We start from the raw sequence: 16,914 nt of genomic DNA on the forward strand, positions 1-16,914 counted from the left end.
GTCTAAACCAGGACTAACCAGGACTAAACCAGGTCTAAAACCAGGTCTAAACCAGGACTGAACCAGGTCTAAACCAGGACTAACCAGGACTAAACCAGGAACTAAACCAGGACTAACCAGGTCTAAACCAGGACTGAACCAGGTCTAACCAGGTCTAAACCAGGAACCAGGTCTAAAACCAGCTAAACCAGGACTAAACCAGGACTAAACCAGGTCTAAACAGCTAAACAGGACTGAACCAGGTCTAAACCAGGACTAAGGTCTAAACCAGGACTAAACCAGGACTAAACAGGTCTAAACCAGGACTCCAGGTCTAAACCAGGACTAAACCAGGACTAAACCAGGTCTAACCAGGTCTAAACCAGGACTGAACCAGGTCTAAACCAGGACTGAACCAGGTCTAAACCAGGACTAAACCAGGACTAAACCAGGTCTAAACCAGGTCTAAACCAGGACTGAACCAGAGCTGAACCAGAGCTGAAACCAGGACTAAATCAGGTCTAAACCAGGTCTAAACCAGGACTGAACCAGGACTAATCTTGGACTAGAACTTGGAATCTGGGACCCCCGAGCGCGATTGGGCGTCAGCTGCATTTAGTTCCGGGGAGTGTGGAGTTCTGCGTCGGTCCTTTCGCTCACGATCACTACACGGTCTACACCACAGGTGTCAAACATAAGGCCCGGGGGCCAGATCCGGCCCTCCAAGACCTTTAATGTGGCCCTTGGCTGATTTTCTACTAAAATATTTTAATTATATTTTCTATTAAAATCTTGTTAATTTTCTGTGGTGTTTATCACAGCAGCGTCTCCAGCGTCTCTGTACGTGGCCCCTCCCACCAGAGCAGCACAAATGAAGACTTGTCTCTTTCCAAACGCTCTTAAAGGACGATCGTTTTGACTGTTGACCGTGACACCCTCATCAGAAAAATGTCCAACATGAGAAAAGTGGAGCCGAGTGCAGGATTTTACAACAAAAATGGACTCATTCCTGTTTACAGACAAGTTCATGTTAAAACTTTGTGTTGAAATGGAATTTTTCTTAAAGTTTCAGGTCGTTCATAATATTATAATATTATAATAATAAACAGTTCATCAATTAAAATAGATTTGCATTTCTCTGCACAAATATTTGAACTTATTGTTATTTTTGGGGTTTAAATGACATGAGTTTTCTGATACGGCCCCCGGACCAAAAATGAGTTTGACACACCTGGTCTACACAGTCTACACAGTTACACGTTACACAGTTACACGGTTACACAGTCTACACGGTTACACGGGCGAACCTCCGGCGTTTCACCGCTGCTGATATCATGGTGATTTTTGTGAACTTGTATGAAGAAAAACGAAAATCCACCACTTCAGTCCAGGTAAAAAAAAACAAACATTGTAACATGCATTACTGACATTTGTACCGTGTTAAATATTATATTTTTTTCCCTGTAATTCCACATTACTGCGTCACAGCAAAAAGCAACTCTCTTCTGTAACATCTGATTTATTTGCACAAAAAGTAAAAATTAAAATAAAACTAAATTAGAGATTTAAAATTGAGATTTAAAATGTGTAAATATTAACATAATGATTCATAACGACCGGAAGATCTACAGAAGATCTACAGCTCTACAGAAGATCTACAGCTCTACAGAAGATCTACAGCTCTACAGAAAGATCTACAGCTCTACAGAAGATCTACAGCTCTACAGAAAGATCTACAGCTCTACAGAAAAAGATCTACAGCTCTACAGAAGATCTACAGCTCTGCAGAAGATCTACAACTCTACAAAAAGATCTACAGCTCTACGGAAGATCTACAGCTCTACAGAAGATCTACAGCTCTACAGAAGATCTACAGCTCTACAGAAGATCTACAACTCTACAAAAAAGATCACAGCTCTACAGAAAGATCTACAGCTCTACAGAAGATCTACAACTCTACAAAAAGATCTACAGCTCTACAGAAGATCTACAGCTCTACAGATCTACAGCTCTACAGAAGATCTACAGCTCTACAGAAGATCTACAGCTCTACAGAAGATCTACAGCTCTACGGAAGATCTACAACTACTCTCAAAAGATCTACAGCTCTACAGAAAGATCTACAGCTCTACAGAAGATCTACAGCTCTACAGAAGATCTACAACTCTACAGAAAGATCTACAGCTCTACAGAAAGATCTACAGCTCTACAGAAGATCTACAACTCTACAAAAAGATCTACAGCTCTACAGAAAGATCTACAGCTCTACAAAGATCTACAGCTCTACAGAAGATCTACAGCTCTACAGAAGATCTACAGCTCTACAGAAGATCTACAGCTCTACAGAAGATCTACAGCTCTACAGAAGATCTACAGCTCTACAGAAGATCTACAGCTCTACGGAAGATCTACAACTCTACACAAAAGATCTACAGCTCTACAGAAAGATCTACAGCTCTACAGAAGATCTACAGCTCTACAGGAAGATCTACAGCTCTACAAGACTCTACAGAAGATCTACAGCTCTACAGAAAGATCTACAGCTCTACAAAAAGATCTACAGCTCTACAGAAGATCTACAGCTCTACAGAAGATCTACAGCTCTACAAAAAGATCTACAGCTCTACAAAAAGATCTACAGCTCTACAGAAGATCTACAACTCTACAGAAGATCTACAGCTCTACAGAAGATCTACAGCTCTACAGAAGATCTACAGCTCTACAGAAGATCTACAGCTCTACAGAAAGATCTACAGCTCTACAGAAGATCTACAGCTCTACAGAAAGATCTACAGCTCTACAGAAGATCTACAGCTCTACAGAAAGATCTACAGCTCTAGATCTACAGCTCTACAAAAGATCTACAGCTCTACAGAAGATCTACAGCTCTACAGAAGATCTACAGCTCTACAGAAAGATCTACAACTCTACAGAAAGATCTACAGCTCTACAGAAGATCTACACTCTACAGAAGATCTACAGCTCTACAGAAGATCTACAGCTCTACAGAAGATCTACAGCTCTACAGAAGATCTACAGCTCTACAGAAGATCCACATGAGATCTTGAAACGGTCTTTAAATGCATCGGTGGAACAGTTTGAGCTTAAACCTTACGGTCTTACGCTCGTTCCCTCTCACGTTGTAAACTGCGTCCGAGTCGGTTGTTTTTGAGGAGTAAATGGACCGGAACCTCGCGCGCACGTCCCCTGTTTGAGACGTTTCCACGGCGACCGTTTGAGGCGGAATCGAGAAATTACAGAGGCCGGACGGGAGGATGATGAGAGGACGACGAAGACGACGACGGAGGAGGAGGAGGAGGAGGAGGAGGAGGAGAGGAGCGACCGAAGAGTGTCACTGATAAAAGAGAGAAAGAGTTTAGTGGGACTTTGGAGCCGGTCTCATTAAACAATATGAGGTTGTGTATCACGTGGGCCCCGGCGGAAGCAGCCCCGGTGAGGCATCCCGGGGCCCCGCACACCGCAGCTTTACGGGAAGTGTGAATGTGGTGTGTGTGTGTGTGTGTGTGTGTGTGTGTGTGTCATTATGTCTGTGGTGGGACATGATGTCAGGCCGCGCTGGAGTAAACAACAGCAGCAGAAGAAGAAGAAGAAAAACGACAATATAAAGCTCTACATAAGATAAATGTTTAATCTGTGTGTCATTCGTTAATTTGTTTTTCAAAATAAAACCGAAAAAAAGAAAATGAAAAAAAAACAACTATTTTCTTAATTATTTGTCTCCAAAATCAAAATGAAAAAACAGAAAATGATTTATTTTTTATCAGTTTTTGATTTTGTGTTGAAATGAAAAATGGAAAAAACTGATAATGATGCCGGACTAAACCAGGACTAAACCAGGACTAAACCAGGACTAAACCAGGACTAAACCAGGACTAAACCAGGACTAAACTGTTTTCAATCCTGGCCTGGTCCCAGTCTGGTCCCAGTTTCAGTCCTGGTCTCAGTCTCGTTCTCAGTCCCGGATCTGGTCCTGATCACAGTCCTGGTCTCAGTTCCGGTCTCAATCCTGGTCTCAGCCTGGTCCTGGTCCCAGACTCAACCCTGGTCTGGTCCCAGTCTAAGTCCTGCTCTCAGTCCCGGTCTGGTCTTGGTCTCAGCCCCAGGCTCAGTCCTGGTCTCAGTCCCAGTCTGGTCCCAGTCTCAGTTCCGGTCTCAATCACGGTCTGGTCCTGGTCTGGTCCCAGTCTCAATCCCGGTCTCAGCCCGGTCTTGGTTCCAGACTCAATCCCGGTCTCAGTCCCAGTCTAAGTCCTGCTCTCAGTCCCAGTCTCAGTCCTGGTCTGGTCCCATTCTGGTCCGGGTCTCCGTCCTGATCTCAGTCCCAGTCTTGATCCCGGTCTGGTCCTGGTCTCAGTCCCGGTCTGGTCCCGGTTTCAGTCCTGGTCTCAGCCTGGTCATGGTCCCACTCTCAATCCTGGTCTGGTCCCAGTCTAAGTCCTACTGTCAGTCCCTGTCTCAGTCCTGGTCTGGTCCCGGTCTCAATCACAGTTTGATCCTGATCTGGCCCCAGCTTCAGTCTTGGTCTCAGTCTCAGTCTGGTCCCGGACCTGTTTTAGTCCTGTTTTAGTCCGGCATCGCAGTTTCATTTAAACAAAACAAACAAACAAAAAAAAAACTGAAAAAAACTAATAATTATCTGTTTTTTCATTTTGTTTTGGAGACAAATAATGAAGAAAATAGTTGTTTTTTTCATTTCTCATTTTTAATTTTATATCGAAAAAATGATTAAACGAACGACACACCGATTCTGTTTCACAATAATTGCACCGTTTAGAAAGGATTTGACGAACCATCCACCAGAAAAACTGCACAATGTTTCTTTAAGTCATTTTCTAATGTTGTTCCCTCCTCAAAACCAGACCTGGACTTGAGTTGAGTTTAGTTTTACTCACACACTTTTGACAAATCCTGCATGATTCACTTTATTTTACTTCGTGGTGTCATGAAGTGGTAGTTTTCAAGTTAAAGGTCGTATAGAGGATTTTTTAAGGGAAGAGAAATACAGCGACAGTCCTTTTTCAAATGTTGTGCGTGTGTGACACCACCTTCCTCCTCCACAGCTCCACAAGTAGAAACACCTCCTCCTCCCGCCTCTTTACTCTAGAAATCACGCTTGTTTACAGCCGGTGCGCGTTCAAGAATTCCCGTTGAAGTGACCTGTCTAGAAATAATTTAGCGACCGACGCATCTTCAGTTTTTAGATCCTTCGTCTGCTTCAGTCGCGCCATCGCTGGAAGGAATCTCCAAGAATCACCTCAGTTTGTCTTCGCTCCTTTTCCCCTTCTCTTCTTCTTTCAGCGACCTCAAAAACCGACTTTCTTTTGCGGCGAACTGGTCGTGGATTCTCGTCCGACATCTCAACAAACTTTGTGCGAACTGCGAGGAAGCTACAGTTTGAAAAAGCCTCTAAGAACCGCTGCATAAACCACGTGATCCGATAAAACGAGTCAGTTACATTAGAAACGTAGGGAGTTTGACTGACAACCTAACAGCCAATAGAAAATGAGGGAGCCTCGTTTTCTATTGGCTGATGTTTATCTGGCCTCCACAGTTGATGGATTTTCATTCTTTTTTTTCTTTTTTTTGGGTCATCATAATTACAAAGCTGCTGCGTCTCTGTAATGGTATTTTAAACTTTCATTCACAATTTGAAACTAAAACAAAAAAAAATCCTCCATACAACCTTTAAAGACGGACTCCCAGACTTCCCTCACCCCTGACCTGTCTAGAAATAAAATCCTTCGTCCGCTTCAGTCGCGCCGTCGCTGTAAGAAATCTCCAAGACTCACCTCAGTTTTGTTTTGCTCCTTTTTCCCTTCTCTTCACGACTTCAAAAACCGAGTTTATTTCGCGGCGAACCGGTCGTGGATTCTCGTCCGCCGTCGCAGCAAACTTTGTGCGAACTGCGAGGACGCTACAGATTAAAAAAGCCTCGAAGAACCGCCGCATAAACCACGTGATCCCCGCGCGCCGGCGAGTCAGCTACACTAGAAACGTAGGGAGTTTGATTGACGACCTAACAGCCAATAGAAAATGAGGGAGCCTCGTTTTGTATTGGCTGATGTTTATCTGGCCTCATTATGTCCACGGTTGATAGATTTTCATTCTTTTTTTTTTTGGTCATCATAATTACAAAACTGCTGCATCTCTGTAATGGTGTTTTAAACTTTTACTGACAATTTGAAACAAAAAAAAAATCCTCCATACAACCTTTAACAACGCCTTTTTTTAAATTTTTTATCTTTTGTTCAGTAGAAAAAAGCAACCTCAGGACTGAAATTATCCAAATGATTCTAGTGATGGTGGTTTTTTTTTGCGTTTGAGAGAAGAACTCGGTCTAAACGTACAGGATTTGTCTGTTAAACGTTGCGAATGAAACAAAAAAACAACAACCACGAAACATTAGAAAATAGATCAGAAAATTTCAGAATATTGGACCTTTAAACGTTTGTATTTTATGAAGACAACGTGCTGCGGTCCGTTTTGTCCTTTAAAAACGTTCCGAAACGGTTTAATAACGTGATAATCCTGTATGTCGTAAGGGCTTAGTGTGGCTGAGACAATAAAAAGTGATTTGATTGATTGTTTTGGGGGTTTATAAATGGTGGGCGGAGGAGTGGGCTCTCTGTTCTCTCTCTGTTCTGTTCTTTTCTCTCTGTTCCCTCTGTTCTCTGGTGGGGTCTCTCCGTAGGCGGTTGCGGTCGGTCCTCCCGAAGTTCACACATGTGGTCCAGAAAGTCATGACTGAACTTTATGAATGAATGTGTGAGTGGACTTGTTAACACGTTTCTGCGCCGGCTTCGGCTCAGAGTCTCAGTACGTGGCCCTGCGATAGTCCAACTTTAGGAGTTATAGAAGATCGTTAAGAGTTATATATAGGATTATTAAGAGTTATGAAGGATCTTTAAGGGGGACAGAGGATCTTTAAGGGGTACAGAAGATCTTTAAGAGGTACAGAAGATCTTCAAGAGGTACAGAAGATCTTTCAAGAGGTACAGAAGATCTTTCAGAGGTAAAGAAGATCTTTCAGAGGTACAGAGGATCTTTCAGAGGTACAGAAGATCTTTCAGAGGTACAGAGGATCTTTCAGAGGTACAGAGGATCTTTCAGAGGTACAGAGGATCTTTCAGAGGTACAGAAGATCTTTCAGAGGTACAGAGGATCTTTCGAGATCTTTCAGAGGTACAGAGGATCTTTCAGAGGTACAGAGATCTTTCAGAGGTACAGAGGATCTTTCAGAGGTACAGAGGATCTTTAAGAGGTACAGAAGAACTTCAAGAGGTACAGAAGATCTTTCAGAGGTACAGAGGATCTTTCAGAGGTACAGAAGATCTTTCAGAGGTAAAGAAGATCTTTCAGAGGTACAGAGGATCTTTAAGAGTTATAGAGGATCTTTTAAGAGGTACAGAAGATCTTTCAGAGGTACAGAAGATCTTTCAGAGGTACAGAAGATCTTTCAGAGGTACAGAAGATCTTTCAGAGGTACAGAGGATCTTTCAGAGGTACAGAAGATCTTTCAGAGGTACAGAGGATCTTTCAGAGGTACAGAGGATCTTTCAGAGGTACAGAAGATCTTTCAGAGGTACAGAAGATCTTTCAGAGGTACAGAGGATCTTTCAGAGGTACAGAAGAAGATCTTTCAAGAGGTACAGAGGATCTTTCAGAGGTACAGAGGATCTTTAAGAGGTACAGAAGAATCTTTCAGAGGTACAGAAGATCTTTCAGAGGTACAGAAGATCTTTCAGAGGTACAGAAGATCTTTCAGAGGTACAGAGGATCTTTAAGAGTTATAGAGGATCTTTAAGGGGTACAGAGGATCTTTCAGAGGTACAGAGGATCTTTCAGAGGTACAGAAGATCTTTCAGAGGTACAGAGGATCTTTCAGAGGTACAGAGGATCTTTTCAGAGGTACAGAGAAGAGATACTTTCAAGAGAGGTACAGAAGATCTTTCAGAGGTACAGAGGATCTTTAAGAGTTATAGAGGATCTTTAAGAGGTACAGAGGATCTTTAAGAGGTACAGAGGATCTTTTCAGAGGTACAGAAGATCTTTCAGAGGTACACTTTAGAGGATCTTTTAAGAGGTTATACAGAGGATCTTTCAGAGGTAAAGAAGATCTTTCAGAGGTAAAGAAGATCTTTCAGAGAAGATCTTTCAGAGAAGATCTTTCAGAGGTACAGAGGATCTTTCAGAGGTACAGAGGATCTTTCAGAGGTACAGAAAGAGGATTCTTTCAAGAGGTACAGAAGGATCTTTCAGAGGTACAGAGGATCTTTCAGAGGTACAGAGGAAGAAGATCTTTCAGAGGTACAGAAGATCTTTCAGAGGTACAGAAGAAGAGGTACTTTCAGAGGTACAGAGAAGAGGTCTTTCAGAGGTCTTTCAGAGGTACAGAAGATCTTTCAGAGGTAAGAGAAGAGGTCTTTCAGAGGTACAGAAGATCTTTCAGAGGTAAAGAAGATTTTCAGAGGTACAGAAGATCTTTCAAGAGGTACAGAAGATCTTTCAGAGGTACAGAAGATCTTTCTGAGGTACAGAGGATTTTTAAAAGTTATAGAGGAACTTTCAGAGGTACAGAAGATCTTTCAGAGGTACAGAGGATCTTTCAGAGGTACAGAAGAACTTCAAGAGGTACAGAGGATCTTTCAGAGGTACAGAAGATCTTTCAGAGGTACAGAGGATCTTTCAGAGTTAAGGTAGAGGATCTTTAACAGAAAACTCCACTGGTGCACAGAAATAAGCAGACGTGCTGCGTGTGGTAAAACGTGCAGCTGCTCTCCAGACGGACTCGATGTTCACCTCGTTTTTACTCCTGTTCGTAGGAAATCACCGTCTGCTGATCATCAGGAACTTCAGCTGATAGAACACAGTCTGTATTTTCTCTATTTCAGATTTTAAACCAGGACTAAACCTGGACTAAACCAGGACTAAACCAGGACTAAAACAGGACTAAAACAGGACTAAACCAGGACTAAACCAGGACTAAACCAGGACTAAACCAGGACTAAACCAGGACTAAACCTAGGACTAAACCAGGACTAAACAGGACTAAACCAGGACTAAAAACCAGGACTAAACCAGGACTAAACCAGGACTAAAACAGGACTAAACCTAAACCAGGACTAAACCTGGACTAAACCAGGACTAAACCTGGACTAAACCAGGACTAAAACTAAACCAGGACTAAACCAGGACTGGAGGACTAAACCTAAACCAGGACTAAACCAGGACTAAACCAGGACTAAACCAGGACTAAACCAGGACTAAACCAGGACTTAAACTGGACTTCAGTCCAGGTTTAGTCCTGGTTTAGTCCAGGTTTTAGTCCTGGTTTAGTCCTGGTTTTAGTCCTGGTTTTAGTCCTGTTTAGTCCTGTTTTAGTCCTGTTTTAAACCCTGTTTAGTTCCTGGTTCAGTCCTGTTTTAGTCCTGTTTTAGACCTGGTTTAGTCCTGTTTTTAGTCCTGTTTTAGACCTGGTTTTAGTTCTGGTTCAGTTCCTGTTTTAGTCCTGTTTTAGACCTGGTTTAGTCCTGTTTTAGTCCCAGTTTAGTCCTGTTTTAGTCCTGTTTTAGACCCGGTTTAGTCCTGGTTTAGTCCTGTTTTAGACCTGGTTTAGTCCTGTTTTAGACCTGGTTCCTGGTTCAGTCCTGTTTTAGTCCTGTTTAGTCCTGTTTTAGTCCTGTTTTAGACCTGGTTTAGTCCTGTTTTAGTCCTGGTTTAGTCCTGTTTTAGTCCTGTTTTAGACCTGGTTTAGTCCTGGTTAGTCCTGGTTTAGTCTTGTTTTAGTCCTGTTTTAGTCCTGTTTTAGACCTGGTTTAGTTCTGGTTTAGTCCTGTTTTAGTCCTGTTTTAGACCTGGTTTAGTCCTGTTTTAGTCCTGGTTTAGTTCTGGTTCAGTCCTGGTTCAGTTCGTCATCACAGTTTAAGTTATAAAAAAGGGAAACAGCTCTTATCCGTTTTTTCCATTCTTCATTTAAACACAAAATTGAAAACTGAAAAAACTAATCGTTATCTGTTTTTTCATTTTGGTTTTGGAGACAAATAATGAAGAATTGGTTTTATTTTGAAAAACGAATAAACGAATGATACACAGATTAAAAACATTTACATGATCAAGGAATAAATTAATTCATCTTTAAAATTGGAATAAACCACCCACTTACTTTGGAATCATGTTTAATTCCGTATAATCATTTACATTAGGAAGTTTTACATGGTCTTTTTAAAGCAGAATACAATTTTTTATTTTGAATTAAATTATTTTAAAGCTTTCATGTAAACGTGGTGACTGTGAAATAATCCAGACAAAGCAAGAACATCTCCCTGGAGAAAAGTGTTTAATGGACACTCCACACACACTGCAGCTTTGCACTAGTCTGATTCATCAGACGGTTTCACTTGGTGGAAACCGTGTGACCCGGCAACATTAGGATTCGTTCTCTGGACTGTAGACAGGTACTTTTTAAAAATTTAACCAAACTCTGCTAGATAAGAAAACACGATGATGTCATGTTAGTCATTTTCGTTGGCAAAAAGCGTCCGTATCAACGAGTCAACATCAATGGCGTCAACAGTTATCGGCGAGTTTTAACTTTTCAAAGTAACAAAATGTTTGATCCTCAACATTCAGCGACTTAGAGTAAAATGATGAAGTCATGTCAAAACTATTAAATGCAAAACCTACTTCAAAATAAGATGAGTGTCTCATGACAGACAAACACAACACAACTGTCAACACTGGACGTAAACAAAAGTAGAAAATCAGCCGAGGGCCAGATTAAAGGTCTTGAAGGGCCGGATCTGGCCCCCGGGCCGTATGTTTGACACTCCTGCACTAGTGTGTTCTGATTCCTGATCGAGTCGCTGGAGAGAAATGAAACTTGATAAAAAATTAAGAGTTAAAAGTTGTTAATCTGAAACAGCTCAAACTAATAATCCAAAGAGTCGTGTGAGGAAACTCATTGTCCTCCTCAGCTCCTGCTCCCTCTCTCTCCTCTCCTCCTCCTCGGCTCCTGCTTCCCTCCTCGGCTCCTCTCCCTTCTCTGCTCCTCTCCCTCTCCTCCTCGGCTCCTCTGGCTCCTCCCTGCTCCCTCCTCCCTCCTCCTCCTCGGCTCCCTCCTCGTCGGCTCCTGCTTCCTCATCCTCGGCTCCTGCTCTCTCCTCCTCAGCTCCTCCTCATCCTTGGCTCCCGCTCCCTCTTCCTCCTCCTCCTCCTCCTCCTCCTCGGCTCCTCCTTGGCCCCCCCTCCTTCCTCCTCTGTTCCTCAGCTCCCGCTCCCTCCTCCTCTCCGGCTCCCTCTCCCTCCTCCTCGTCGGCTCCTCGGCTCCCGCTCCCTCCTCCTCAGCTCCCTCTTCCTCCTCCTCCTCCTCGGCTCCTTGTCCCTCCTCCTCGGCTCCTTGGCTCCCACTCCCTCCTCCTCCTCAGCTCCTACTCCCTTCTCGTCAGCTCCTGCTTCTCCTCCTCGGCTCCTGCTCCTCCCTCCTCGCTCCCTCCTCCTCCTCGCTCCCCTCCTCCTCCTCCTGGCTCCTGCTCCCTCCTCCTCGGCTCCTGCTCCCTCCTCCTCGGCTCCTCCTCCTCCTCCTTGGCTCCTGCTCCCTCCTCCTCCTTGGCTCCTGCTCCTTCCACCTCCTTGGCTCCTGCTCCGGTCCTGCTCCCTCTTCCTCGGCTCCTGCTTCCTCCTCCTTTGCTCCTCAGCTCCCGCTCCCTCCTGCTAGGCTCCCTCCTCTTCCTTGGTGGCTCCCGCTCCCTCCTCCTTGGCTCCCGCTCCCTCCCTCCTACTCGGCTCCTGCTCCCTCCTCAGCTCCTGCTTCTCCTCCTCGTCCCTCCTCCTCGGCTCCTCCTCGGCTCCTCCTCTCCTGGCTCCTCCTTGGCTCCTCCTCGGCTCCTGCTCCCTCGTCCTTGGCTCCTCGGCTCCCTCTTCCTCCTCGGCTCCTTGGCTCCTGCTCCCTCCTCAGCTCCTGCTTCTCCTCCTCGGCTCCTTCCTCGTCGGCTCCTCGTCCCTCCTCCTCGGCTTCCTCTTCCTCCTCGGCTCTTGCTCCCTCCTCCTCTTCCTCTCCTCCTCTCCTCTCTCCTCCTCTCCTTCCTCCTCTCCTCCTCTCCGGCTCCCTCATCCCTCCTCCTCGGCTCCCACTCCCTCCTCCTCCTCCTCTCCTCCTCCTTTCCGGCGCCTTCTCCTCCTCCTCCTTTCCGGCTCCCTCATCCCTCCTCCTCCTCCTCTCCGGCTCCCTCCCTCCTCCTCCTCCTCTCCCTCTCCTCCTCCCTCCTCTCCTTCTCCTCCTCCTCCTTCTCCGGCTCCCACTCCTCCTCCTCCTCCTCTCCCTCTCCTCCTCCTCCTCCTCCTCCTCTCCTTCTCCTCCTCCTCCCTCTTCCGGCTCCCTCTCCCTCCTCCTCCTCCTCCTCCTCCTCCTCCTCCTCCTCCTCCTCCTCCTCCTCCTCTCCTCTCCCTCTCCCTCCTCCTCTCCTCTCCTCCTCCTCCTCCTCCCTCCTCCTCCTCCTCTCCGGCTCCCTCATCCCTCCTCCTCCTCCTCCTCCTCTCTCCTCCTCTCCTCCTCCTCTCCTCCTCTCCCTCTCCTCCTCCTCCTCCTCCTCCTCCTCCTCCTCTCCTCCTCTCCTCCTCTCCTCCTCCTCCTCTCCGGCTCCTTCTCCTCTCCTCCTCCTCCTCTCTCCTCCTCCTCCTCCTCCTCTCCCTCCTCCTCCTCGTCGTCTCCGAGCCGCACTTGTCAATCAGGAGGAAAGAGTCATTAAACGCTCGTCTGTAATTACAGTGTACTGGTCATGTCCGCCCTCCCCCCGGCCCTGCTTCAAGACGTCTAATTGACCCAGGCAGCGTGTGGGGATTAGAGGCTGCTGGTTTGAAGCCCTCCCTTTGCCCATGAGCAAACCAGAGACCCCAAACCGCAGCTCATTTTACTGGGCATGTCGAGGGAATATCATAAATGCTGCGCTGTAAACAGGCTGGAGCGGGGGTGGCCGGCGCTGTGAGAAACCAGCGCGGAATTATGAGAATGCTGTTTGGGAAATTTGATGGTTTTATTGTGAAAATGTGGCGCACAAGTGGAAAAGTCCTGCGGTCTGTTATTAAAGGGCCCATATTACGCTATTTTCTGATCTCGGTTATAATGTTGTATCCTCGTCAAAAACACGCCCGGGGGTTGTGTTTTGTTTCATTCACACATGTTTAACACTCGCTGCACATTAAGGCCGAGTTTTTGTCGCAAACAGGAAACTCTCTGTGCGAAGAAGAGCTCCACCGTGTTTTTAAACTCCAAACGCTTTCACTAGAAGAATTATTTGGACCATTTCAGCCTTGGAATTGCCAAACGCTGCTGGACAAAAGGTAAAAAAAGAAACTGTTAAATTGAAAACTTCATGACGTCGCAAGGTGGAACGGTACGGAAGCCCTGAGAGGCAAGAAAAAAAAAAAAAAAAAGAGGCTGGTCATTTGGGCTCTTTCTAAGTGTTTTTTTTTTTTTTTTTTTTTTTTTCACCAACTCAAAAAAACAACAACAAAAAAACAACAAAAAAGACAAAAAATAAAACAATATTTTTTTTATCGTTGATGTGGCTGCTGAAAACCCCCCCCAAAAAAACAGTATATGCCTGGGCCTGGAAAGAAATAAGCTTCACTGAGCACTTTAAGCGCCACTCCACGAGGAAAACACGAGCAAAGACAAAAAAAACAAACAACTCATCTACCTTAAAAGTCAAACTCCGGCCCCTTCACGTGAGTGCAGCCCTTTGTCACATAAACTAACCAGGAGCACATCGACAAAGTACAACAGCACAACTAAAGCACAACAGAGAAACAGCGTCTTGTGCCTGTGGTGTGATCAGTGATGCAACGAGTTTACTTCTTTTATTACTCATAAAAGAGAACTCAAAAGTAAAAGTCATGAAAACACTATTTTCAGCGAGAATGAATTCACACATAACCAGAAGCAGGTGAGTTTTGAATCCTGGTCTCTCGTGTCTTAACCCGGCGCCTAACGCCATGAGCGAATGATGCTCCACTGGAAGTTTGATATTTACAGGAATATACTGGGAAAACACAGGTACTGAGCGGTGTTTTTTTTTTATCAGCCACATCAACAGTGAAAAAGAAACACAAGAGAAAAAAAAAAAAATAAAATAGAAAAAAAAAAAACTTTTTTTTTTGAAAAAAAAATTAATTTTTAGGAAAAAAAAAATATATATATATATTATTTTTAGAAAACTATTATTATTATGATTATGATTATTATTATTATTATTTTTTTTTTTATTTAATTTAATTTTTATTTTTTTTGAGTTGGTGAAAAAAAAAAAAAAAACACTTAGAAAATAAAGCTCAAATGACCTGCCTTATTTTTTTTTTTTTTTTTTTCCTTGCCTCTCGGGGCTTCTGTATAATGGAGTATTTTGAGCTTTGGAGATGTAGACAGACCAATAACAAAGAGTTGCTCAAACATGTGAATGAAACAAAACTCAACTCCAGGTCTGTTTATGAGGAGGGAACGACATCAGAACATGACTTAAGTTACGTTTACATTGAAACAAATCACCGTATCGTATGTTTTGTCTCCAGACACGTTGTTTATGTTTCCTCAATCAAAGCCTTCCCTCCACACAGTAACACAGAACCTCCTGAAACGCTCGTCACATGACCAGGCTGACGTCGCGTCGTCACAATGTCACGTGGACGGTAGAGAGAGACCTGTCCCCTCACCGGGGTCAACTCCAACACACGGCGGCTGAGCTGTGGGGCAATGAGCCCCGCCCCCCACGCCCCCGCCCCCCCCCCCCACACCAGCCCGCCGCCGCTCCCCCCCCACACCAGCTCGCCGCCGCTCCCCGCGGCCAACGCCAGAGAAATGGAGAGTCCAGCCCCTCTCAAGGAGTTTGAGATATGTAACGTTAAACCTTTTCTTATTCAAATAAATGTTTAAAAATTGTTTTGCTTAAACATTGAATCCAGAACAAACATAAAATACAATAATAACAACACTTTAAATAAATCATGTCTCTATAGTCGATCTGTGTGTAGCTTTAATACAGATTTGATACGATCTCGCGGGCCAAATATAATCATATTGTGGGCCAAATTTGGCCCCTGGGCCTGAGTTTGACATGTCTGTTCTAGTGTATTCTGATTCCTGATCTAGTCGATGGAGAGAAATGAGATTGAGCGGAGGCACCAGGTGGCACCAGTCTGGATACAGCAGCAGAACGTCCAGGGCAAATAAACCAGAGAGAATAAAATATCAGAATTAAAATAGGCACAGAAACAGTTTTTTGATCGGTGTTGGTCGAAATCTGTTTTGTTTGAGAAAAATTTAATAAAGTGTCTTTCCATTTTACAGTTTTTTGTTCTTAATTGAAATTCAAAAGAACAAATGATACACAGACTTTTTATTTGTGTAAAATGTTCAATGTTCACGTGCACCAACAAGTCACACTGTGTTTAAAGTTTAGTTTTTAAATGTTTAATTAGAATAAAGTGATTAAAGCAAAAAAAAAACAAAAAAACATCCACATGAAAACTTTCAGGGACTAAACCAGAACTACACGAGGACTAAACTGGGACTAAAACAGATTTAAACCAAGTCTAAACCAGGATTAAACCAGGACTAAACCAGGACTAAACCAGATCTAAACCGGGACTAAACCAGGACCAAACCAGGACTAAACCAGGACTAAAACAGATTTAAACCAAGTCTAAACCAGGATTAAACCAGAACTAAACCAGGACTAAACCAGCTCTAAACCGGGACTAAACCGGGAATAAACCAGGACTAAACCAGGTCTAAACCAGGACTAAACCGGGTCTAAACCGGGACTAAACCGGGACTAAACCGGGAATAAACCAGGACTAAACCGGGTCTAAACCAGGTCTAAACCGGGAATAAACCAGGACTAAACCTGGACTAAACCGGGTTAAACAGGGAAAACCGGGAATAAACCGGGACTAAACCAGGACTAAACCAGGACTAAACAGGACTAAACCAGACTAAACCTAACCAGGACTAAACCAGGGACTAAACCAGGATAAACCAGGACTAAACGAGGACTAAAGGACTAAACCGGGACTAAACCAAACCAGGACTAAACCAGGACTAAGGACTAAACCAGGACTAAACGAGGACTGAACCGGGACTAAACCAGGACTAAACCGGGACTAAACCAGGACTAAACCAGGACTAAACCAGATCTAAACTGGGACTAAACCAGGACTAAACCAGGACTAAATGAGGACTAAACTGGGACTAAACCAGGACTTAAACAGATTTAAACCAAGTCTAAACCAGGACTGAACCAGATCTAAACCAGGACTAAACCAGGACGAAACAAGATTTAAACCAGGATTAAACCAGGATTAAACTGGGACTAAACCAGGACTGAACCTGACATTAATATAACACAACCTGGATGATGGTAGCGTCGTCCACGTCCGCGTGTGTAAAAAGTGGTGCCGTGTGCAGAGTTGTTCTTCAGTGATCCAGGTCGGGGCCTTATCTCCCCGCGAGGCTGCGTCAGGCCCAGGCTCAATGACAGTGTCAGGCCTGTAAACTTTTACAGCTCTTAATTAAAGTCAGGGTATATTTGCCTGGAGCCTGCAGGACGCCTGTGGTCACTGTCTCCATCTCTCATCTCACACAACACGCTTATTCATGACAACCAACCTGGCAACCACGGCTAAAAACAGCCACGCTCCGACTGGAAAAGTGCCATTTTATTCTCAGAGATCAGAGGTGGTGAAGCAGCCAAAAATTGTACTCACATAAGAAGGCAGTCAGTCAGGAGTCAGAGAAACAAGTCCAAGAAACAGCTCAGGTAAAAAAAAAAAAAACGTATTTGGAGACACTGCGACTCAAGAGTTGTAGTATTTCATTTTAGTCCGTGTAGTTTCTCTCTCCACAGAACAGATATATTATAAAAT

The sequence above is a fragment of the Boleophthalmus pectinirostris genome, unplaced genomic scaffold, assembly GCF_026225935.1.
Source record: "Boleophthalmus pectinirostris isolate CB_2022bp ecotype Guang Dong unplaced genomic scaffold, ASM2622593v1 HiC_scaffold_1, whole genome shotgun sequence".
Classification (NCBI taxonomy): Eukaryota; Metazoa; Chordata; class Actinopteri; order Gobiiformes; family Gobiidae; genus Boleophthalmus; species Boleophthalmus pectinirostris.